The sequence below is a fragment of the Vidua chalybeata genome, chromosome 8, assembly GCF_026979565.1.
Source record: "Vidua chalybeata isolate OUT-0048 chromosome 8, bVidCha1 merged haplotype, whole genome shotgun sequence".
Taxonomy (NCBI): Eukaryota; Metazoa; Chordata; class Aves; order Passeriformes; family Viduidae; genus Vidua; species Vidua chalybeata.
The window spans coordinates 22,618,384-22,643,001 of NC_071537.1; the positions used below are offsets into that span (position 1 = coordinate 22,618,384).

The following is a 24,618-nucleotide window of genomic DNA, read 5'->3' on the forward strand; positions in this document are numbered from 1 at the left end:
GTAAAATCATTTTCTTGAGAAGCAAACTAATTTATTAGAAGTTAAGCGCACTCCAGGTTAGAAGAGCTCTTTTATTGGCATCAGTTTGCTGATCTCTGTGCATAGAGACCAAGACCTTTTCTCGATATGCAAGACTGAGTCCCTGGTCTTTGATAGAGAATGAGTATGTGGCAGCAATTTGTGTAGCAAAGGGGTGACAGGAGACAGCAATTTTCCTGCCCTGATATTTTCTTTGTGAGAGTTCAGAGTGGGTTTTTGGGTAAAAGACTAGGGGACTCATTAGCCATTCTCAACTCAGAAATTAAGCAAGCTGTTTGGTTAAATAACTGGGACCATGATATCTGCTTGCTTCAGTTTAGTTAAAAAAAAGATGATTATGTTTTAATTTATTTGCTTTTGGTTATTAAAGCCTTTTCCTAAATTATTCTGGGAAAGTTTTTCAAAAGAGCCTAAGTGACTGAGCACAAAGTAGTCCTGGATAACCTAAATACTTCAGAAAAAACTTGTGTGACTTTTATTACTTCTAAGCACGATGTTACAGTATATTAAGATGCAAAGTTATATATAGCAATTTGATAGTCTTATCTGGCACTGGTCCTTCATTTCTTCACATCTGGCTAATCTAAATGTGAAGTGTGGTATATACCTCCAGCATCCAGCAGCAGTCCCATCCCCATCATCTGTGTGTGTGTTACACAGATCTTTGAAATGCTCAGGAGAGAAATCCCCAAATGCCTACATGTTAGCTATGGCTTCACTTCAGTGTCAAAGATATCTCTCAGCAGTAGAGAAAATCTGGTAGAGAACCTTCAAAACCATGCATGTCATTAAGTGCAGATCTAATGACTATGCAAGAAATTACTTTCATGGGCTTAAAGACATTTCTTTTTGAAGGTAAAACAAACCATGAAATTAGGTGATAACAAGGTTGAGATTTATGCATTTAATCCCTTCTAGGCAAATCTCTGGATGAATTACAGTCAGAGGAAACTGTCTCAAGATAGCCAATAGAACTAGCAGAATATTAAAAAAAAAAATAAAGGTATGAAGTAGCTAGCATAAAAGGGGGAGGAGGGGGAGAACTCTCCTAAATAAGTCAGAAACTAATGAAATTACTTAAAAAATATGGCCTTTGGTTATGAAGATAAATCCATAAACAGCCCTCTGTGCAAAAAGAGGTAATTAAAGATTTGTGTAAAAGGAAATAAAAACAGAGAAGTGAATAAACAGACAAAAATCCAAACAGAAAGGTGTATTCCGCTGTAGCCGAATGCATCAAAGGGCAAACTATAATCAGGTAGGTAAAACTAAAATAGTTTGGTAGGTATTTGTTTCAATCATTCTTCTGCTATTTGCAAGTCACCTGCAAGCAGGTCCTTCAGTCTTTTACCATGAAATTGTTTTAAAATGGTGTTTTGATTTTCTAAGGAAACCAGTTTGTCTAAAATAACACTTTTTTCAGATTTTTGCGACACCTTTTTTTGATATAGTCAAGTTTTCTTTCTCTATGAAAAAAGCTTAGAACTCGGATACGAAGACTGCTGGATCTGCACATGTCATGAAAGGTAATTGTATGATGTTTGGTTCAGGAGAAATAGAAGCTATAGACAAGAATTTCTTCTTTTTAACTTAGTTTAACTGATATTTCAGGACGAACTTCCTGTACCTACTGTTCCTTTGCAACTCTAACATATTTGTCACTATTTCAATACCTTTCCTCTGGCAATTAATCTCCCCACACCATCCTGACATGTCATCCTTTATACTACATTATAGAATTTTTAAGCAAACAAATCTCATCACAGCTTTGCTATCATAGACTTTCTATTTTATTCTTTCTTTACGTATTCTTTTCACTTAAATGATCTCAAGTGTAAGCCAGTTTTTTCAATTTGTATTGCAAATTTGTTGGTCTTGCTTTCCCAGATCCAGGAGATGGCCAAAGTGTAATTTCAGTATTGTCACAGGCAAGGACTAGAGGTAAAATGAGGAAATTGGCCTATTTGATTTGTATATTCATATCTTTTAAAATGATGCTTGGTTTTGCTATCAGGTGTCTCTGGTGTGCTATTGCACAAGATTATGGAATCTTAGTTATGGAATTTTAACCATCAGCAGTTAAAATATTTAGTAATATACCCAGTTTTCTTTTTATCCTTATCTACAAGGCTTTATACATAGCTTAGGAATCACTATTTTGTTTATCTCAGTATTTATTTCTTCCTTTAATAGTTGGCAGAAGAAATATCATATCATCCTGATCAAATAGTTTCTGGAGCTACAATATCATGAGAGTTAATACTGAGCATTGTTTCACTAGCAATACAGAGCTTCTATTTTTGATACCATTACTGACTGCAGAATGCTCTTCGTGACAATTAAGATATTCACATACATACTTTTGAGTGCTTGATTTCACATATGAAAAGTGTAACTTACATGATATTTACCTCTAAAAAATAATAGGGATTATAAGGATTATAAAAATAATTCTGCACTGAAATCCTTCTCATATTCCTTTAATTTCCAGGAACAATAAGAGAAATATTATTTGCTTCCTTACAAAGGAAGTTTATAGGAATAATAAAAGTATTATAAATTATTATATATATTTTTAATGCATATTACATGTAAATTTCTGTTGACTGTTCACTGAAGTATGCTCAGAAGTTGACTTTTATTTCATATTTGGTTTGTCTAAACAGTTATAGCTTCAATTGAATAAAGAGCATCAAACTTGTAGTAGTGTACCTGATGACATATTTCCTCGGTGAATAGCTGCATCTGGAACAGAGGACTTCTATGAAACTGAGTACGTACAACTGTTGCTATGCTAGCAAGTCTGAAAGTTTTCAGTTTTAAAATGTGTCACTTGAAAAGAGTAGGGTTTGGGTTAGGGAAGAGTAAGATTTAATTAATTAAATATTTAATAATTAAATCAATTGAACTAGGAAGATATTATATATCAAGTTGTGGTCAGATAGATAAAACAAAATGCCTGGCATCAGCACCTGGACATGCAAGCCTGAGGGGAAAGCTGTTGTGTATGATTATTCTGACTGAAATTTGCTACAAACACCAAAGTGAAGAAAAAATACATTTTTGTTCTAAGTTGAATTATTTTGATAATTAGGTCATTATTTACTTTTCTTTATGGGTCTGTCTGAGAAAACCAATTAGACCAATTCTATTGATGATTGTTTAAAGATTTTTTTTTTTAATTGCAGGTGAAAACTAAATATAGAGATTGGTCTACAATATGGCTGAAAGCTGTTATTTGTTAAAGACTCCTAATGCTACAGTTTGCAATCATGAGATACAGAAATAAATGGGCTAATATATATTTTTGGACTGCAAGAGTGAGAGACAAAATTGAGCTAAGAGATGCTGTTCATTAATCCAGTTGCAAGTTAGTATCTCATCTTTTGGGCTTATGAATTCAAGGCAGACAGATATTGTGCACCCTTTCTATCCCATTCCTTCATGTATCTTTGGGTTCAGTGACCATTATTTTTTCTAATAAGATCAAAGCATTGCATAGTAAATAGCTGTATAGGGTGAATTTATATCAATGTCCCTCAAATATTTTTTGGGGTAAAAAACTATATTCATTTAAACTAAAATAAGTTTTCATTTCATTTTTTGTAAGGTAGATTTGCTACCTTAAAGAAGTGGTTATTTTCTAGATGCAACTTAAAAATAACCAAACTAAAACTGTCCTTGATTTTATTTTCCTTTTCAATACACAAAACTATGAATAATGTTATTAATATTAAAGGATTTGAAAAAATATGAAGTGGAGTTATACTTTTAAATATTTTTCTCACATACTTTATTCCAATCTCTTTTTTTGCCTTTTTTAGGGAAAAATAATCTGTCTAACCTAAAACAGATTGCTTTGTCTGTATGGGAACTTCTGTAGATTTGATTAACACTACACTGTCAAGTCTTTGGGGTCAGGGCAGATTGTATTAGAAGCATGACAAGTAGTTAATTAATTTGCATTGACTAATCCATACAAAGCTAAAGATTTTTCTGTCAAGATTAATGTCCAAAAAGAGTAGGACACACTATTTGATACATTATCTTACACTGAATCATACTGTTATTGGACATAAGATTAAGGAACTATGTTATTTTGTCTTATTGCATAGCCATACAACTGGGTTTAGCTATGACACTGATGTATAGTCATTGCTTTAAGAATTCATTTAATCACCAGTAATGTCCTGCTGTAACTCCTCTGTGTATGATGTGTGTACAGGCAGTAACAGGGTCAGTTCCCAGTCTTGCAAACATTCCCTTTCCAACTGCTCTTGCTGTGTACCCTTTCCAAATGCAACTTGGATTCAGAGATGCTTGGTCCAAATTGTGATCTATGCCTTCTGAACTAAAGTGTCCAAAGACCTGGTGATCAAACACTTTAGGCTTTCAGATTCTGTCTAGATGTAATGTGATTAAAAGATCTGCTGTTCTTTAAAATTCTAATGGTTTAACTGAAATGTATACTCAGTGATTCTGTGAAATCTCAAGAGGCAGAATTTGGTGAAAAGAACTGATGGAATGCTTTTTCCAGAGAAGTTAGGTGTGCTGTTCTTGTCAAAATGGTAAGAATAAATAGGTGAAACTCTAGGTCTTGAAGAAGGAAAAAGGATTAAGAAAAATGTCTTATCAACCTTTTAATAAAATTCCAGAACCTGTGCAAAATAAGCAAGAGAATAAAGGTAGCATCCTTCCCATAAGGGGTGTCCATTTAAATACTGATGTAGAAATTACAGTCCACAGTAACAGTAATGAATGCAGGAAAAGTGCACAAGAGGGGAGAAATACGGCAAGATATTCTCCTTGTGCAATTTTTTAAGGTGACCATTTTTTTTTAGGAATAAACCATATAGAAGTTTATTTAAAGAAAAAGTCTTGCAAATTCCAAGTTGACATCTTTGGTATATTTGGTTGGCTGTATTATATATAGGAAGGTCTATGTAAACAAAGCCATATTCCCAAAAAATAAACCAAAATGATTACTGTGTTCAAATTAAATATCAAGGTAAAACATATTGCTTAGCAAGGAAAGAGGTCATTTGGCTATTTTCTTTTTGGTTAGATATAGAAGATAATAGCTTGATTATTCTTTAAGAATATTTCTTAAGGAAGAACATGGAAGTACATTGATTATATTGATTACAGGGTATCTTAATATTTAGTATGAAGACTCTGGTTTTATACAAGTTTAAATGGAAAAGGTAGTTCAGCTCTCAGTAAATGGTCCAAAAGAATAACGGATTAGGATTTACTAGGGAAAGATTAGAAAGAAAACTGAGAAATTATAACGCAGCTGTACAAATCCCATTTATACCTGCATCATTAGCACTGGGTGCAGCACCAATTTTTTAGGATGAAGTAGAAATTAGGGAAAAAAAAGAAGCATGCTCACCATGGATGATGTAAGGGATGGAACCATTTCCATGTGAGCTAATAATTAACCAAGTGGGAATTTTCAATCTGTAATGAGAGGAATTAAAAGATGCACAGAGAGAAGAATGTAAAAAATGCTTGGCAGGTTGCTCCAGGTATAGAAAGATGAGTAATTATCCACTGTCTATACCAACCTTAAACTAAAATTGCATCAGGTAATGGGTAAACAAAAATTGTTTCTATTCACAAAGAAAATCTAAGCTGCTAAACTTCTTTGCCACAGGGTGTTGTGACTGCTTACACTATATATGTTTTTTAAAAAGTACCTGATAGCAAGAAATAAAAGTTCTCTAAATTCTATGGAGTCTAAAGAAGCTGCCTCTAGATCAGGGATTTTTTGGTGGTTGTATGAGTGTAATGGAAGATGTTTATATTTTGTAGAGTATTTTGTGAGAACTGGTAGTGGACATCTAAAAAGTAGGTTCAGACAATATGAAAAGGTATCTGTAATTATATCCTCTTGTTCTGTCTTGTTTTTCCATTTTAGGTAATGCCTCCATCTTTTATTTCAGATAGTTAAATTGCTCTTTGGGAAATAATTTTTGTTTGAGGTCCAAGTCTAGTTTACTGCATATATGAATTCATTGCACAGGAAATGCTTAACATCTAAAAAGCTTCAGTGAGCTCCACGCTCCTTAAAAGTATCCAGAAGAATAATATGAAAATATAAAGGCTAAAAATTAGTTGATGAAAAATATTCGCCTATAAGATAAGAGCTATAGAAGGTTGTAAATTAATATTTAGGGCATATACTTCAAAAATGGAGAATGCTAAATATGATTTAACTTGCTAGCAAAGCTGTTGGCTGTGTGGATTACATTCATCATTATCACTTATTATAGCCACCTCAAGATGAATGGCACAGGCTGACACCAGCCATTTGGTTCCTGAGGTGAATATGATCATAGACTTCTCGTAAATAGTACTCATTTCTGTCTCCAGCCTTCTTGGTTTTGATCAGCTCTCTGTTGTAAATACCAGTTTCCTTCTTCTGTACCACTTGGTATATCCCAGTGCTTTTAAGTATTGTATTTAAGTGCCTTCACAGCTGCTGCAGCTTTTATATCTGCGCACACATCTCTATATCTTGGATAAATCAAATAGCAACTATGTCTCCAGAGTGAACTTCACTGCTTCCATCACTCAAGAGTGTACTTAGACTCTCTTATATGCATGTGCTCCTCCATTTCTCTGTGCAGTTCATCCACGTCAAATGTTGTCTCTCTTTATATTGTCTAAATTTCAGTGTTGGGGTTTTTGTTGTTTTACCCAAGTTCATGTTTACTTAGTGAAATCACTGTTTATGAACCTGTTCCTTCCTCTCCTATACTATCGCTATTTAGCCCCACAGACTGCCCACACAGGGGCAGATGGCTGTGGATATTCTAAATTCTTATTTTAGCTTATTTAAATGGAGCTTTTGTTCTCTAGTACCAGTCATTGCAATCACATGTTAGCTGACTCATCAGTATGAGCCATGACAAAACTGTAGCAATGCGGAATGCTATCAGCTGGTCAGTAAATAAAGCCTCTCCTTCACAAGTCTTGTGGCTTTGCAGGTTGCTTTGTCATTAGAAAAAAGGACCCTTATTAAGAAGCCAGTGTGGTGCTGAAACAGACGACATCAGAGTAGGAGAATCTACTGGAAGTCTTTTAGCAATTACCTAGATGAAGATACAGCTGATCATTTGCAATGGTCTGCTTTGCAAAGAAGCATAGGCAGTTCTTACCATGGAAACTGGGGCAACCATCAACACAAAAATACTAGAAACTAGTATTTTTGTGTTGATCCCTAAAATCTTTCTTTGTAGTATTCCCTTACTAGTTTTGCTGTGTTAGATTGGCACCACAGAGGTTTAGGTCTGTTGTATGGTGGAGGAAAGCACAAACAGGTCATAACATGTAAGGTGTGACAAAATGATTCATGCTGCAGTTTCTGTGTTTCAGAGCTCTCACCATGCTGGGTGCTTGCATAGTAACCCTCTGGGGAGCTGTGCATCAGTGTGCAAGGACAACATCTGGAAAGAGGCATGCAGGAAAGGAACCTTTAAAAGGTAATGGACTTGTTTTCTGTTTTCAAGCATATATTCTCATCTATAAAGGTTATTAATGAATAACTGATACTGTATTGTTGGTATAATATTGAACTCTTAAAACATTAAAAGCATCAGAAGTGTCTGTGCACTTGTGGAAGTGCATGCACACACAGACTGCATGTGTTAAATGTGCTGGAACGTTTTCTGCTGAGATTGCCAGCCGAAGAAAAGCACTAGAGCTACTGTTGAATACAAGCTGGTCTGGCTAATCTCCAGGGAGCTAGAATCAGTCTCTGGGTCACTGTTCAGCAAGAGCTGAATACTTTCAGACTAAATTGATTTAAGACTGTCTTAAGGTCAGAGGCAGACAATTCTGTAGGCTTTGTGAACTGTTCAAGCCCATTAACAAGCAGCAGTTTACACACTAAGGATTCTTGTCTTTCCTTGGAATTTATTTATCCAATGGGTTTCCATACCTGCAGCCAATGGTGAAGAAAAATACATGTGGAAGCTGCCCGCATTTTTGAGACTTGCTGTCAAGTTAGATAAGGACTTTAGGGTACACACTACTGTTTGTTTCTCAAATGAAAGTGGAAGAATTCTGAGTTTACATGTACAGGATCCTTGCAAAACACCCTCTGAAACATTATGACTAAGTATTCTGAGGGGAAAAAAAGGGAGACATATTTTCATGGCATGACAAAAAGCTACTGAGGATCACATTCAAGAAATTTGCTTAATGCAAACAGGGATGGTGAAGGAATAATTTTTTTAAATTGAATTATGGGTTGTCAGACTGTTTTTATAGTTCAGTGAAGATCTTATTTTGCAAATAAATAACATTTTCAGTACTAGTTCATGAATATCATCAGAATGGACTTATTTCTGTTGGCTCAAACTCCTCTTAATCAGAAGGATTTTTGAAAAAAGCCTTGATTTTATTGTATTGCACTTTACTTCAAAGGAGTTTTATTTATAATAATTATTTAATGGCTTGCTGAGGACCTTTAAATATACCATACATTCACTAGCTGTGGTATGCAGTCACAGGGAGTGCACACAAAGATACTGGTAGAAAATAATTATGTGGATTTAACCACTTGACAGCAAACTGTAATGAATCTAGCAAAAACTCCATTGTAGATTTTATTAGCTTTTAGATACATCATGGCTTATGTTCAAGAGAATAGAAGAGGAATTCATAGTAGTGCTGTAAGAAGAAACTATGTTATTAGAAGGATGAAAAATTTTCAAGTGAATGTTTAATTACTTGCAGTTTTATTTTACTGTCTAAAACTAGGTGAGGTTTTTGGGTTTTTTCAGCGCTAAGTGATTGTGCTTGCTTGCATCATGTTTGAATTGCATGACCTTTGCTCTTCTTGCACATTGTGAAAAAATGGTATTGCTAATTGCAACTTGTTGTACTTCATGTGAATAAGCAAGAGAAAGCTGTTTTGTGTTGTCCTTTCCTGATGAGATTTCAGTTCCAGAAGTGTGTCAAAGTCAGAATCCCAAATGCTTAAATTCACTACCTCTCAATTTGTGTACAGTTTTCTATTGAATCAGAGAAGATTCAATTTTCTTTTTATTACACTCAGGTTTTTAAACCATAATTGACTTTGTACAGATTAATGCAAACCCAGAAAAAAAATTATTTAATGTCTCGTGAAAGTCTATGATAGGTATGTGAATGTATACAAACATGGTGAACTTCTATATCAGATTAGTTGCTCTGGTGCTGTCTGAATAGTGATTCAAAGGGGGAGCACATTTCTCTTGCTCCATTGTGGGAGTTAGCTGCTGCTTTTCATCAGTTCACACAAACTGCCAAAGCCAATGTCTGCCTTACCCTCCTTACACCTAATGCACTTTCTTTATAAACCCTGGGGATTACACCAAGCTTTTATAACCGGCAGCATGGCATTGCAAGGGATGAAGGCAAGGCAAGAAAAAAAGATATTAAAGCTTCTGACTGGGACACCAGGACCATCACTCATCATCAGAGCTGTCCTTGTGAAATGCTGATACTTCCAGCAGTCCTTGGAAAGTCATACTTTGCCACTAAATGGAAAACAGCAATTATGCTCTGATGGATGCTCAAGATTACAGTATTTCTTATTCCCAATTTTTATAGCTTCAAATAAATATCTCCCTTGTTTCCTGCTGTCTTACTGCTCCCAAAGAGTGCATTCACGAGTGAAGAAGTCATAGACATGTGATAACTAGACTATCTGTGTAATGTCTTTTTCTACTGCCATGAGAAGTCAATATTTCATTTACATTTCTTTCCTCTGAAACCCCAATCTCCTTCATGCTCTCCATTTTCTGAATTTTAGAATCAGAGTAGGTGTTTCCAGCCTGTCCTTTTACCTGTGAACTAACTTCTCTTTGTCATATCCTGCTGCTTTTCCTTTCAAAGTTGCTTATAATTCTAAATTGAAGCTTTTGTTCTTGTTTTGTGACTAAAACCTTGTTGGAAAAATGCTACTTTCCTCTTAAAGACTACAGCTCATGCTACACACATACAATTTCCTGCTCTTTAGTCCATCCTTTGACATTTTTCTACCTCAACTTTACTCGTTGCTCAAGGGAAAAAAGGTCAAGATGTAGTCATTTGAACACCTTTCAAGTCCTGCTTATATTTCTGAGGGACTAGACAAAAATCATAGATGGTATAGGCTGTGTGTTGTAGTTATTTATTAATCCTTAGATGCCTCCTTCTTAAACCAGTATTGAGAGTCTTAAGTGAGGTCTCTGAATTCTGTATTGAATGCATGAAAATTAAGAATCTCATTATGGCACCTATAGCAGATACCCCAGAGTGGGAACACAGGGGTATAGGAAATTCAGAGAGGAATGCCTGACTTATATCGAAATATGCATCCATTAGGAGTATACAAATCTTCAGAAAGATACCTGTATCTCTATAAGGAATGTAGAGTCTTAAATCCTTTCTAGGTTGTAAAGTAAGCGCATGCCTTTAAAATTATATGTATTCCAAAGGGGAAGATAGAGCTTCAAACCCACTCTTTCCAACTCCATAGAGTTTATTTGTTCCCTATCAGGATCTTCCGATCCTTAGTCCTGTTTAGGAATTTCTGGCCTGCAGGTACCCTCCTGACCTGAAGGATGTACCACACATTCTCCACAAAACAATTAGAGATCAGTTCATGGACTCAGTGAAAATGATGCTTCAGCCATGAAATGTATAGGTCACATAAGGCAGATGGTGTAAGGTTCCATTTCCAGAGCTCTGCAGGAAATATCCTATACAGTGAGCAGGTAAAGAAGTTTTCTGTGCTGATTGTTATGAAAAGTATTGAGTTGTGAAAAACTAAACCAAAACCATGGATAAAAACCTTGATGGGTCTCTTCTAATTAATTAATTTGTTGAACTATTTAATTCCACAAGCCATAGAAATTTTGATCCAACCAAAGAGTGCAAAAAAGCATTTTTTATCTCAAGGAGATCCCCTTTGTAGGCTAAGATCCGCCGAGCAATCCAGCAATCAGATTTTGGGTCTTAAATATTGCACAAGTTCAGATGAATTGGCTGTAGCTGCAATGGTGGTAGTTTGAAAATATTTACAGAAAAAAAACGCTTCTGTGGCTGGCTTTTTCCCCATCACCAAAAATAAAGCTTATTTAAAATAACCACAAATGTGACAGGAAATAAGCACAAATTAATATGAACTCTAAAAATTTCTATAACGCAGCTGGCAAATTTTCTCTTTTGGTATTGTAGCAACCTTTTCCAAATGTGGATTTTTTTAATGGTGACTTCCTCTTTATTCACTAGTTTTACACCAGTAGATTATCTCCTGATTTATATTACTGAAAGTCAAAAGACTAAGTTCTTATAAAACTTATTTTCCCACGTTATTTTTCACTTTCCTGTTGTTTGTATTTATTCCACATGGCATATTGTCCTTTTCAGTAATTTAAAAATTTCACCTTCTTTTATCCTTACAAATGTATTTATCTACAGACATCTCATTTATCCAGAGGCACTGCAAAAAATAGCTGGAAGACTTCTATACCTGAAAGACTATTCAATTTCCCTTTCCCACAAACAGTTAAAAGCATAAGAAAAGACTAAGCGAGAATAAAATTCTAGAAAAGATACACAAATGGATCTCTGTAATGGTCTCTCAATATTTCCCAGATAATAGAGCTGTTAGATTCACATTAGATCATGCTTCCTCATTAGTAATCACTACAATCTGTCTGCTGTCATGAGATCATGTATTGAGAGTTCTTTTAATATGTATTTTTTAAGTCTAGGTTGCTATCCAAGTTTCTATTTCTATTCTTGCTTAGTAAGCAACATCCATTTTCCCCTTGTACTGCAGATTCCTTTTGCCTACTTTATTGACTTCATGCCTTTATCAGAATCAGCACAGCTTTTAATGTAACTAGTGAGCCTGTCATTAGGGACTTGATGGAAGCCTTCCTCAAATTGTAAATAAATTATACTTTATGTACGGCCATTATCATCTTTCTCTAGGGGTTTCAATGGCTCCAAGCTTTTGTGGGATAGCCCATATCCCTTTAGGCAAGATATCCCTTCAGGATATTTCCCTTCAGGCATGATATGCTGGTTGTAGTCATTACAATATTACTTTGATTATTCTCTAAATTACCCCTCATTACTGTACATTTTCTTTGCTTTTCTCATTACAGATGTAAACATTGTGTGTCTGTTGTGTTTTCAGTCATCTTTCCATTCAACTTCTTCATATACGGCTTCTCTCTGAGATTTTTGATGGATTTGAAAAAAAAGAAAAAAAATTGTTTCTCAACCATGTGTGTAATGTCTAAAAATATGGGAATTCAGAATACGGTTTCTTATTTAATTTAGTGTGATTAAATAACTAATTAGTCACAGTAGCATATTAAAAGGCATCTTTATGACTCTTTTGGGAAGTATTAATGAAAAGGTCTTCCTCTATGTCTTGATTGTCAACTGACCTGGGCTCTATCAAAGCTATAATAAGAGAAGTAAATTCCAGAGGTGAAGGGCTTTTGCTAAGAATTTCCTGTCAACATCCCCTGACATTTATGTTTAGGGACTCAAGTGTTGCAGCTGACCCCAGCTGTCATGGTGGAACACAAGAGGAGAAGTAGGTTACTTAATTACAGTCATTCAAAACCTTGCTGATGCTTACAAGCTCTCTGTTATGGTTCCCATTGGGCTACATGATTTCATGGGCATGAACACTATTGTCCATTACATCACATCCTATGGGAGCATGAGAGCATTTATTAGGAAGAACAGAATTTGTACAACAGCATCTTAAGCTGACATATTCAGAAAGTTCTTACAACCTTAATTACTTCATTTTTAGATTTTCTAACATTAGATGTATGCCCCTAGTATTACACATAATACCATTTCTGTAAGTACACATCTGTAAAACACAAGCAGAACACTTGAAGATTCACAGAAATTTGAGTCTCCCTTTAACAAGATCTTCATTCTTCAGTGCCCATAACAGTCTGAAGACCATTTGTGAGTGTGAAGTGTTCCTTTTATCATCTCTTTTCATAAACTCATAAGTTGATCTTCACTTCCAGCGGTCTTTTCACTCACTGTTGACATATAATGCAATTTACATTCTATTTCCACAAGAGACATGGAACTCCTGGAGCAGGTCCAGCAGAGGGTGAGAAAAATGCTTAGGATAAAAGTATCTCTCTTATGAGGATGGACTGAGGGAGCTGGGCCTGTTCAGCCTCAAGAGGGGACAACTGAGAGGGGATCTTATCAGTGCCTCTAAGTATCTGCAGGGAGGATGTCAGAAAATGGAGCCAGGCTGTGCTCAGTGGTGCTGGAACAAGAGGTGATGGGCAGAAACTGATGTACAGGAGGTTCCATGCAAACATAAGGAAGAATTTCTCTAATATATGAGTGACCATCCATCAGAACAGACTGCCCAGAGAGGCTGTGGAATCTCCCTCACTGGAGATATTCAAGAACTGTCTGGACACAATCCTGTGCCCTGTGCACTGGGATGGCCCTGTCTGAGCAGGGAAGTGGGACCAGACTCACCCCCTGGTGAGTCCCTTCCAACCTGGCCTCTTCTGTGATCCTATGTTTTTTGCTAAGAATATTTAAACCTCCAAAGTAAAGATTTTAATGAAGGCATATGCAAATATCCTCAAATTCTGCCTTCAAAATAAAGTATGCTTTCTTTACACTGAACAAATAATTCTAGATTTACCCAACAAAGGTCTGAGGTTTTAGTCTCCAGGACATTCATTTTTGTTGAGATAAGCTATCATCCTTAAAGTATCAGTTGTGGCTTTGAAGGAATTATATACTACAGATTTTTAAAAATTAATTTTAATATTTTAGATAGCAGTAATGCTTCAGCAAGAACTTTAAATAGGCATATGTAAAACATCATGCCAAGAGATATACTGCTCACAAAACTCTAGTCCAACAAGCATTCTTTAGAACTGCCTTTTAGTTTCTGTTTGATCTATGAGGGGATACTTTAGCAATTATAGAAACCTTTATTTATACACAAATGTCAGAAAATCTATATATCTTTTCTCACTAATTCTTCTAGTTGATGATGGCAACATTTAAATTAAAATTAAAATTAAATATTGTCTCATGACAGAGACAGTAATTGTCATCACTGATGATTATGAACTACCTGCCTAACAATCGGAAAAATGACTAAATTTTGATGTTATCTATGTTATTTAGAAACCTGAAAAAAATACTTCTTCCTAATTGTGTTTCAAGATCCATATAAAAGTTTCTGTCTTCTAGAAGCTCATGCTTATTGGGAAAATGCCACTTAATTTTAAGAAATCAGCTTTCTTTCTTCAGTTGTTGGAATTTTCTTTTTCAGAATGGTCTAACATCCCATCAGATTTAATTTGCATGTAGAAATAGATCATTTTACCTCATTATTTTTTGGCTAACTTGAAATGGAGTTTCAATCATCATGTAAAATGAGAGAGCTCTTAGTCACATTTGAGAATTAATACATAAAATCCTTTCTTTCTCCAGTGTTCTTTCTCATGTGTGCATGTACTGTCAGATTACAAGTAATTCAAGATTAGTGAAACATGGTCAGCTTGATTAACAACTGACAATTAAATCATTCCCCTGTGGAAGACCTTAATGCTTTTTAATTCTTGCTATTGGGTTGTATAGATCTAGTACCATTACCCAGGCTGCCATCAGGGACACAGGGAATAGTGTTAGATGTACTTTGTCAAACTCCAGCAGAGCACACTGGGACACCATGGGCTGGGTATTGTAAACTCCTGTGGCTCTGTCCAAAGAATCCTCTATACAAAGCATCAAATTAATAATACATGGTTATCTGTATCACTGGGAATTCCATGCTACAAAGTTAAATTTCTTCTGGAATAGCAGATTTTTACTTTGCCTGAAATCAAACCGCAGAGACTTACTGACATGTATGCGCTTTAACCAATTTTGTAAAACTGAACTCTGATGTGAACCTTTTGTGCAACATAAACTAACCAAGAGTGCAATTGTCATCTGGTGTGGAGAAATACACAATATAAAAACTAATATTGAAAGAACTAAGGTAAGCATTGCACATATGATGACATATGACACACTAGTAATAAATTGTTTAGAGCCCAGAATGACAACTTTAAGAGGAAGTCTAAGCTTGTGTATTTCCTGTCTAAGGCTTGCTTTCACTGCAAATGCTGGTGGAAATTCACCCTTAAAAGCTTGTCTTTTGCTATTTGAGACTGTGTGAGTGAGCCACTGTTTTAAAATTGTCACTGCCTTTTGAATAAAACCAGGATCAAGCACTGAAATATTTAAATGTATTCTATATTTTCTAACTTGTGCAGTTACAGTTCAAAGCCTGCTAGATTTGAGACATAGTGATAAAAGTCTCTGTTGCATGCAGCACAGCTATCACGGTGGCAGCACTGCAAACTTTCCCTGTCTGATCTGTCAGCCTCTGGAAGGCATGATGCTCAGCAGCTGATAAAGTGCTCTATGCTGAAACCAAAATTATGGGTTCTAATGAACCTCAGAAATGCTGCTGTCTTTGATATGTGACTCCCTGTCCAGTGAGAATTGGGCTGTTTTCACAGTATTGAACAGCCACTGGATGATAATGACCTTCAATAGCTACAGCTTGGGGCTAGATTTGAGTTTGATACTAAGAGGTGAAAAGCTTTCAAACTCAGTACCAGTCCCTTGAGCCATTTAGTCCTTCCAATGACTTATGTCTTGGTAAACATAAATCCCCTTTGTCCTCATCATGCTTGTTGCTCTGCAGCAGGTTTTCTGCAGGGTTTGTATCATTTTTTACTGTAGATTTTCTGTAGATTTGAACCCTGTTCACGTCATCTGATGTATTGTCTTGAAATGATGTTTTGTTTTAAACTCCAGCAACATCAATTAACTGTGGCTTTGCTGGGTTTTTGAGGCTTCAGTGAAAAGAATTTGGGCGACTGATTTCTTTGTCCTTTTCCTTGGTGCAATCTGAAGCTCAAGCTCGATGGTTTGGTACATATTTCTCAGAAACCTTATGGGTTGAAGTCAAATCAACATTGTTACCAATGTTGTGGCTAAAAAGTACATTTTTAAGGAAATATGTGAATGAAAGTGATAAAGAAAGATAATCCCTCAGTTTTACTAACAATTCAGTTTTTCTCTTTAACATAGATAAAACATTCTGCCCAGGATTCTTCTTTCCTCCTCGTCACTTCTGTTTTCCTCTTGATTGAGTAGGTCAGTAATGTAAACTGATAAACTGCTGAGAAACATGATGTGGACATGCGGACTTTGATCAAGCTTCTCATTTTAGAATGGCCTCAGGTGAAAAACATGTATACCTACATGCTTGTATGTTTGCTTTATACTGAATATTTGTTAAATATTTTCATGATAGCTGTAAAATAATAAGGTTCATACTGTAGTCCTGCATTTTGGGGAACATACTGTGACACAGGGAATTCACACGAAAAGCTACAGCTCTAAAACATTTTTAAAGTAATGTTCTTCTTGACTATATCCTTTCCTTACCTAGCGTAGCACCCACATGTGTAGTTTTTTTTCCCTTAAACATTTCCTTTGAAAATTTCTTTCAGTTGTGTTTTTCTTTTTTATTTAAACCGCTGGCTGACTATTACTGTATTTAGAACCTGCCTTGTCCCTGCATACTTACTCACTCAAAATAGTGTCCTCTTACAAACAGATTAATTCAAATCCATTCAAATATAGCTTGGCTTGGAATACATGTTTACAATGTACTTGATTGTAAAGACCCTAGTAGACTGCAAGCTTTATCAAACTAAGAATATAAAGCATAAAACCTTGTGTGCCTTTGTTGTTGTACTTTAATTCTGTTAATCGCCCTAGGTAAAGATTAGCTGCTGTTGTCAATTTAATTCAGCTTCAAACAAAGCAACAAGGTCACTTCTTTTTTTTTTTTTTTCTTTTTTTTAAAGCAAACAGGATTGAGTTGTCATGTAGTTCTAATAGGCAGCACAGGGAATCATTAGTCCACCTCAGCTCTCTGACTGATGGGCATTTCACTTCAGTCATCTGACTGAGCACTAGTGGCCCAGTACTATTGACACCATGTCAGAGCTGAGAGAAGATGCCTTAATCGGCTCAGACACTCTCTGCATTGATTTGACAAGTTGCTGTAATGACCTTCTTGTTTTTCTGAAGGATTACTGTTTACCCAGGGAGGTGCTGCTGAAAGCATGTGCTGCATTGTCATGGAAACTATTATTCTTGCATCTTGATCCCATTAATGCTCTGGTGTGTGACACTGATATGAGACACTGAATATTTCAAAGAAGTACATTCCACCTCAATAATATTAATCACTGATGATTCATTAGACTTACAAAATTTACAGGTAGTTCTGTGTAGCTTGGCCAGCAGCAACAGAAGGGCTGTGGCTGCTTAGGGCACTTTGCTGCCTTGATTTGATATTTTATTGCCCAGGTAGCTTCTTTACTTTGAAGGAAAAAAAGTACCACTGTTTATTTTGTTTGCTTTCTTTTCTAATTTTTGCTCTTTGAGTTAGGTAGCTTGCAAGTAATTTAGGGTGATTCTGATTGAAGAAAGAAATAAGAAAACCAAGATGGGGGAAAAAAAACAAAACCTCATACTTGAGACATATATATCCATAAGGAAAAACAGTATTTTAGAGGGAGGAGGGTTAGGTGATATATGGAACATTTTTTTCATCATGTTGAAAGTGTAGCAGCCTGTAACTAATATTTTTTCCCCTCTTTCCTTGTAGCTTTAGGGTAATGGCAAGTGGAAGACATATCTCACAGCTCATGATTCTAAATTCTCACTTGTTCAGTGCAAGCATATTTTTCTCAGCCATTTCCTTCTTGTGTTTGGTATATTGAGTGTGTGATCTTTACTGTCTCTAGAAATTAGTTACTTACTACACCACATTTGGTTGAAACAAGCATGGTTCCAGCAGTGATTTAGGCAAAAAAAGAGTGAAAAAGAGCCACTGATATGAAAGAAAAAATTCTAACAGGTTAGAAGACACGATACCTTGGAAAAGGTAGTATAGCAGGCTGTCTTGCAGGCTAGGTCTAATGATTAAGGTGCAACAGAAGTGGCTATTCTGACAAATTTGAGCAATTTCCTGTACATTGATTTTTGATGAGAAGAAAGGAAAATCTTCAAAGTTTCTTATGTGAAGAATCATCTTTCATACACAGCTTAGTAATTGGAAAATACTGTTTGAAAACATGTCAATACAGGCTGAGCTCTTATCTAGGGCCATGGGCAGCAAATGAAAGAATGGTGCTATAGAAGTAGCACTTTAGGAAAAGGGGTTTTTTTTTGAAAAGTAAGAATTATTTCAGTTTTACTCTTCACTCTTCATCTGAAGTGTTGCAAGGCTACCCAGGTCGAGGATGTATTATATAATAAGAAATCTGACTGAAGATGTTGAAATCAGTGCTTAGCTGCAGTAGCTTACAATTTCTCTCCATTCAATCCAATACACAATCATCCAATCATCAGCTAATAGTTTAGGTTATTGACAGAAGTGTCTTATTGACTTTCTTGTTTAAACTGATAAATAATGAAACGCCTTTCACAGTTTTTGAGGAAGTAGTGAGTAATATTTCCCCACACATTGCAATCAGATTTTTTCTGATCACAGAGTCATTAATATTTCTGCTTTGATTCTAAATTATCTGAAGTATTGTCAGTGTCTTAGCACTTCATTCACAGCACAGGCTTCTGAATGCTCTTTGTGGCATTTGCCTTTGAGAAAGATGTGCAAAAATTAGTCTTTGAGAGATTTCTATCTCAGAACACAAACTAGGAAGATTTTCCAGTAACATCATCTAGAACAAAAAATGCAGCTGTCTAAGTATTTTCCTGCTATTTAACTATTTCACATGCTGTACTATGTTCAGAGATTATTATGGTTATGTTTACCTTTCCTTTTCAATTGAGAGGAATAAATATTTCACAAATATAGGATGTCCTAAATTCTTTTCAGAAGAGGTATTCTTGAGAGGTAGAATACATGCTCCTGTATTTGCATTTATAGTTATTTCTTTCTGGCCCCTGAGATCATTCCAAACATGTTGAATGGTTCACTTCATACTAAGAAATTTTTTTGGTTTAGAATATCCTCTTTACCTGAGCCAGACTAATTTTATACAAAGAATTCTGGCTTAGAAAATATTTGTCAGGTTCACATTCTGAGCTATTTATTTATTTATTTATTTGCTTGAAACTTCCTATTCCTCTGTTGTGACAATGAAAATTCTGGACAGCCTTAGTTTAACGTTACTTAGCGAATGCAGCAAGTAAGCTCTGGAATTAGTCTGACATGGTAAGGAAGCAATACCTTAATTTCTTGACTTTCAAAGGTGAAGAGGTATACTTGGTTTTGTTACATAGAAGAAAGTGTCTGATCGAGACTTCATCTTCTTCATTCAGGCCCATACACAGGCAGTTACTTGTTACACAGAAGAGAAAATAGAGCCAGGAATTCTCCTTTCCTGTTCCAAACAAACCTGCCATTCTCTTATGCTGCAGAGGCTTTCTTGCTTAGTAAAAATATAGCCTTAGGTTGTCAACATTAAATAATCAGGCATAAATTCATATAATTAGTAGTATTCACAATTTTAACATTTTTAGGTGTTATACATTCAGAAGGTATTTATGTGTGAGCTATGTACATATTTCATGTATTAAATAAAATGTGTTTCTATACAAAGAAATCAGACAGTAAAAAGACAAGAATATGTACTACGTGTAAGTAGAAGTGTTTGAAGTTGAAGGTGTATTATGTGGATCTCAGTTAAATAATATAAAAATTCCAGACTCCAGAAAACATTCACTGTAAAACTGCTAGTAGACAGTATGTTTGCTGCTATATCCATATGACATTACCTGCAATTTAAATTAAAAACTGAGCAAATGTGGGATTATTGTACTAGTTTGAATCTAAATGTATTTAAAAGTGAAATCATAACATATTGCAAAATACCTATATGGCATCAGAATGTTGATTTAACCAAGAGGGATGTGGCTTGCAGCCAACATGGCCCTTAATGGCACTGAAATTAGGAGTGTAATCACCTTTTAAATTTTTTTTTTCAATACATAGCTTTGAATGAGACCCTTTAGGCTAAAATTGAATATTTAGGCTTAATTCTATTTTATTTTTTATTGCCAATCTACAAAAAGTGGCCCTGGACTTGTTCAAGAATTGAAGTGGATGTTTTTACATTTGGAAGAAGTATTCCCGGATGCTAATTTTGTGGGACCTTAAAAATAAAGTAATTTTTGAGACCTTCTCTATTTAACTACTTGGTGCATTTGTTCTTCACTTTAGTAAAGTTGCAGGATCTAATGGATGGTTGCTAATCTTTTTCACAATTTCTGTTCTAGTATTAAGCATTTAATATCCTCCTAGAAGACTCCTCCCTAATCAAATCAAGTCCTTAGGTTTTACAGGCCAAAAGTGAAAACTTTTGCAGGACTTTTTTCCCCCAGTATGTTGGTCTTTTGTCCTTTTAAGAAAATCTTTATCCTTTTCAAAGATTACTTTTTTTTTCTGTCTGGTTTTTATTCCTCTTTGAACAATACACAGAGCTGTTGATGATTTATGCAAAATAGCTTAATTTAGAGGCAAATTTTAAATTCTAGATCTGAAATGAAACTGCATTCTTTATCCTTAAAGCCTGCCTCAACCTTTTTCCTGGTTAGCTTTTATGTGATTTTCATATCTACTACTTGATATTCGGAAGAGGAAGGAAAGGGGGTATCTTTCCCATATAAACCAGCCAGCAGAGCTGTGTAACAGGCTGGCCCTAAGACTAGTTGACATGGTTCTGCTCTAGTGTATTAAAGGACTTCATCATAATCTAAACCCAGTTTAACACACTGTTCACTGAGTGTAAACACTCTTGCTTTACTCATTGAGCCTCTTCTTAGAGAGTTGGTTCACACTCATACTTTGCATATTGTGTGCAGTTTTGGTCACCACAATATAAAAAAAGGTATTAAGCCAGTAAAATTCAAAAGAGGGCAGTGAAAATGCTGAAGTGTCTTGAAATAAAGCCATATAAGGAGTGGCTCAGGTCACTTGGTCTGTTCAGCCTGGAGGAGACTGAGGGGAGACCTCACTGTGGTCTTCAGCATCCTCATGAGGGGAAGCTGAGGGATAGGCACTGATCTTTCCTCTCTGGTGACAAGTGAAAGTACTTGAGAAAACATCCTAAAGCTGAGTCAGGCAAGGTTTAGGTTGGATATCAGGAAAAGGTTCTTCACCAGAGGGTAGTTGGGCACTGGAACAGCTCCCCAGGGCAGAGGTCACAGCGCCAGCCTGACAGAGCTCGAGCAGTGTTTGGACAATGCTCTCAGGCACATGGTGTCACTCTTGGGGATGTTTCCTGTGCAGGGCCAGGAGTTGGACTCAATGATCCTTGTGGGTCCCTTCCAGCTCAGCACAGTCTGTGATTCTGGGATATGCTTGAATAGAATACAAGGTTATGAAACCATGAAGTTTCTGCTGCAATTTTAAAACCAGTAATTGTATGACTAGTGTTGCGTAGAAAGATTGTGCCTGGCAACTAAGGACTAACTTTTTAGAACTGTAATTCACAAATTATCTACTAAAGCTACCAACTGAAACTTCAGGAAGAATCTGCTGAAAAGAAGCAAGCTCCAGGAAAACAGCAAGACAAAGTGTCCATTAAGCCTCCCTATTCAACTGTGGTATTTCTGTCCTTCACACAATCTTGCTGTTACTACAGTTTAAAATGACAGAAAAAAGAAAAACCAAAAAACAACCTGTTGAAGCATTTGATATTATTAGGTACAAAGTGTGAATTTTAAGGTTAGGCCAACAAAAAGATAACTTGACACTACACGTAAAGTAAGACAAACTGCAAGTACACCATCTGCTGCCTTGAATCTGAATGAGTCTGGAAGAAGATGAGATGATTTTTCCTACAATCAAGCTGTGAACTTGTCTTCACTGAACATGAATTGCAAGTCTTACACACACACGCACGCACACAAAATTTCAAAAAGTGTGTTCAAAAAATTTTTTTTTTTTGAGACATGAATCAGCTCTTGTATTGATTATGTGTTTTGCTTTTCATTGCTCAGCTTGACATACCTCAGCTCTGTCTTAGAATAGTCCTAGGCAGCTGTTATGCCTTGTATTCATGGGGCTGTTCCACCTCCCCAGGAACCCTTTTGAAGCATGATCAGGCACAAGATGTGCCAGTTTTTGTGCCATTATAAAAATGGTGAGAATGAAAAATAGGCCACTAGACACTAAGTCATTTCTCTTTGTGATGAGACATATTAGATCATATCTGCAGTCAGACTGTTGGAGGTTGGTTGGGTTCATGCAACTAAAATCAGATTGGACAAAGAATTTGTAAAAAAATGAATAATTTTTTACTGGTATGACAGTGGGCAACTTATTATAATTTTAGTAGTTATTTAAGATCATTATTTTTGTTTGCAATATGTAGTTTCACAGGGCCAGAATATTCAAGACAGAAAAGACAAAGAGGTTTTGCAAAATAAATTTCTCCTGTGGTATGTCCAGACTTGCATTAACTGGAATAATTAGTTCCAATTTGAAGAGTTTCTTGATGCTGGCCAACTTCTGTAACAATTTTTTTTCAGGTGAGACTCCAACAGTCACAGTAGTTGCTGTCTCTTCTGGCAGGAATATACTTGCTTGCTGAAACCAGTACAATCACATTTTCAATCAGAATTTCCAAATGCTTGTCTGGTAGTCTTAAAAGATTCTTTAAGCCAAGACTAAAAATTGTATTAGTACTTCACCATATAGGAAATACAAATATATGCCAGCTGTGTCTTGTGCATAAAGTATCTCATTTAATTGATTTTGAATTATCTTTTATGACATTTCCTCTTGTTTCTCTTAGCAAGGCACTAAATATTCTCAAATTGAAATCTGATCATTTTTCATTTTGCTGTTTGCAGTTTTGTTGGTTTTCAAGTATCCTGTAGCTATCCAACTTTTTCAAACTGAATAACTATAAAATTTTGCCAGTTTTCAATAGATGTATGTCCCATCATGCTTCTCTCTATTTCCCCTTTGTAGATCTCTTCAATTCAGTTCTATTGTACTTCTGATTAGGGAAAAACATAAGAAGACTTCACATGAGGGTATCCTATTGTGCAGCACAAAGAAGCCTCAGCTCGTCCAAATATTTTTTAGGCTGTTATTATTGTTATTCTATATTAATTCTGCTTCACATAGTAGTTACAGAAAATGAGACTTTCTTAAAGTAGTTTCTGTTGAAGTCAGTTGGGAAAATATAAATCCGTTAGCAGTTAGATGAAGATCCTGGAGAGTAAGAATATAAACATTATTCCTCTGAATTTTTAATTGAAAACGTTACTTTTCTATCATAACTAAGGGTAGCTGGACAGTGGGATGGGGGTTATTTTTGGTTGCTTGGCTTTTTAAGGAAAGGATAGAAATAATTTATTGTTTGTGGCTCTACCTGATCTGCCATAATTAACATTGCAGTGGCAAATCATTTTAGGCAACCATAGGGAATGGACCTGGTTCTCCCTGTGCCATTCTGAATCATACATTATCCTTGTATAATAATTTATAGCAATAAAATATTGTTACTATATAGAACTTTATTTTTGGCTCTTTGCTCTTTTTTGTTCCCCAAGTTTTTTGATTCCTACATTACACTTTATATTTTCCTTTAGTGTGGAGGCCAGTGGGCCAACAAGGAAAGAATGTACAACCTTCCCCTGGAGGGAAAACCCCTCAAGCGATAACCACCTTGTTAGGGTGAGGAAAAAGGCTTCTCCCAGCATGCCTTGCTGTGACATGTAGATTTAATGTATCCCATTGGCCCTTTCCCATTTGCTCCATCCCTCTGCCCTCATCCCATTGGCCCTGGTGTTCTGCCCTGCCCCTTGAGATCCATATATAAACCCTGCTTTCTCTGCCTCAGTGGCTCTTCATCCCTGGGTCTCTTGGGGGAAGAAGCTCAATAAAGCTCTCCCTGGAACCCCACAGGAAGACCCCATCTCTCCTTCTGCATCGCCCAGATCCCAGAAGAGCTGAAATCACCCAGGGTGAGCACAGACGTGCCTGTGCCTCCAAGGAGGTGTCACTTTCAGGACAGTTCCTCGGGAAGGTTGCGGCACTCTGGACAACGCCTGCCGTGACACTTTAGGTACATTTTCCCTTATGTGGAGGGACAGCACAAGCTGTTGTTTACTCAGAAAAATTTATTCAGGACTTTTCATCCAGCATCTGGGCTGAAGTTCAGCTCAATCTTTTATGACGCTGCCCTTCAAGCTTCTTTTCATTCGTTGCTGGGGGAGTGCACTGTTGTTTTTAGTTCAGCAGGACACCTTATGAACGGTTTCATTTTTTCCTGCATTTGGTTGTTTAAACCTAAGTTATGACCATACCAACAGGTGTCCTGAAAGTGAACAGGAGTGGGCTCAGGAAACAGCAGTTGTGTTCTGGTAGTTTCCAGCACACGTAGTAGGTGCGACATAGCTCAGAACCCTGGGTGGTGGGAGCAGGATGACGGCGTTTAAAGTTCAGCAGGATGTCCACAG

At 36.1% G+C, this 24,618-nt stretch overlaps 1 long non-coding RNA gene across 1 annotated transcript; it reads left to right on the forward strand.

Moving 5' to 3' along the window:
* Positions 1–1,509: 1,509 nt before the first annotated feature.
* On the forward strand, positions 1,510–23,676 carry LOC128791216 (uncharacterized). The gene is made up of 6 exons (XR_008432005.1): positions 1,510–1,565; positions 1,927–1,980; positions 2,706–2,812; positions 3,228–3,409; positions 7,423–7,529; positions 23,123–23,676. It is a non-coding gene; the product is annotated as an uncharacterized LOC128791216 (long non-coding RNA).
* Positions 23,677–24,618: the final 942 nt, after the last annotated feature.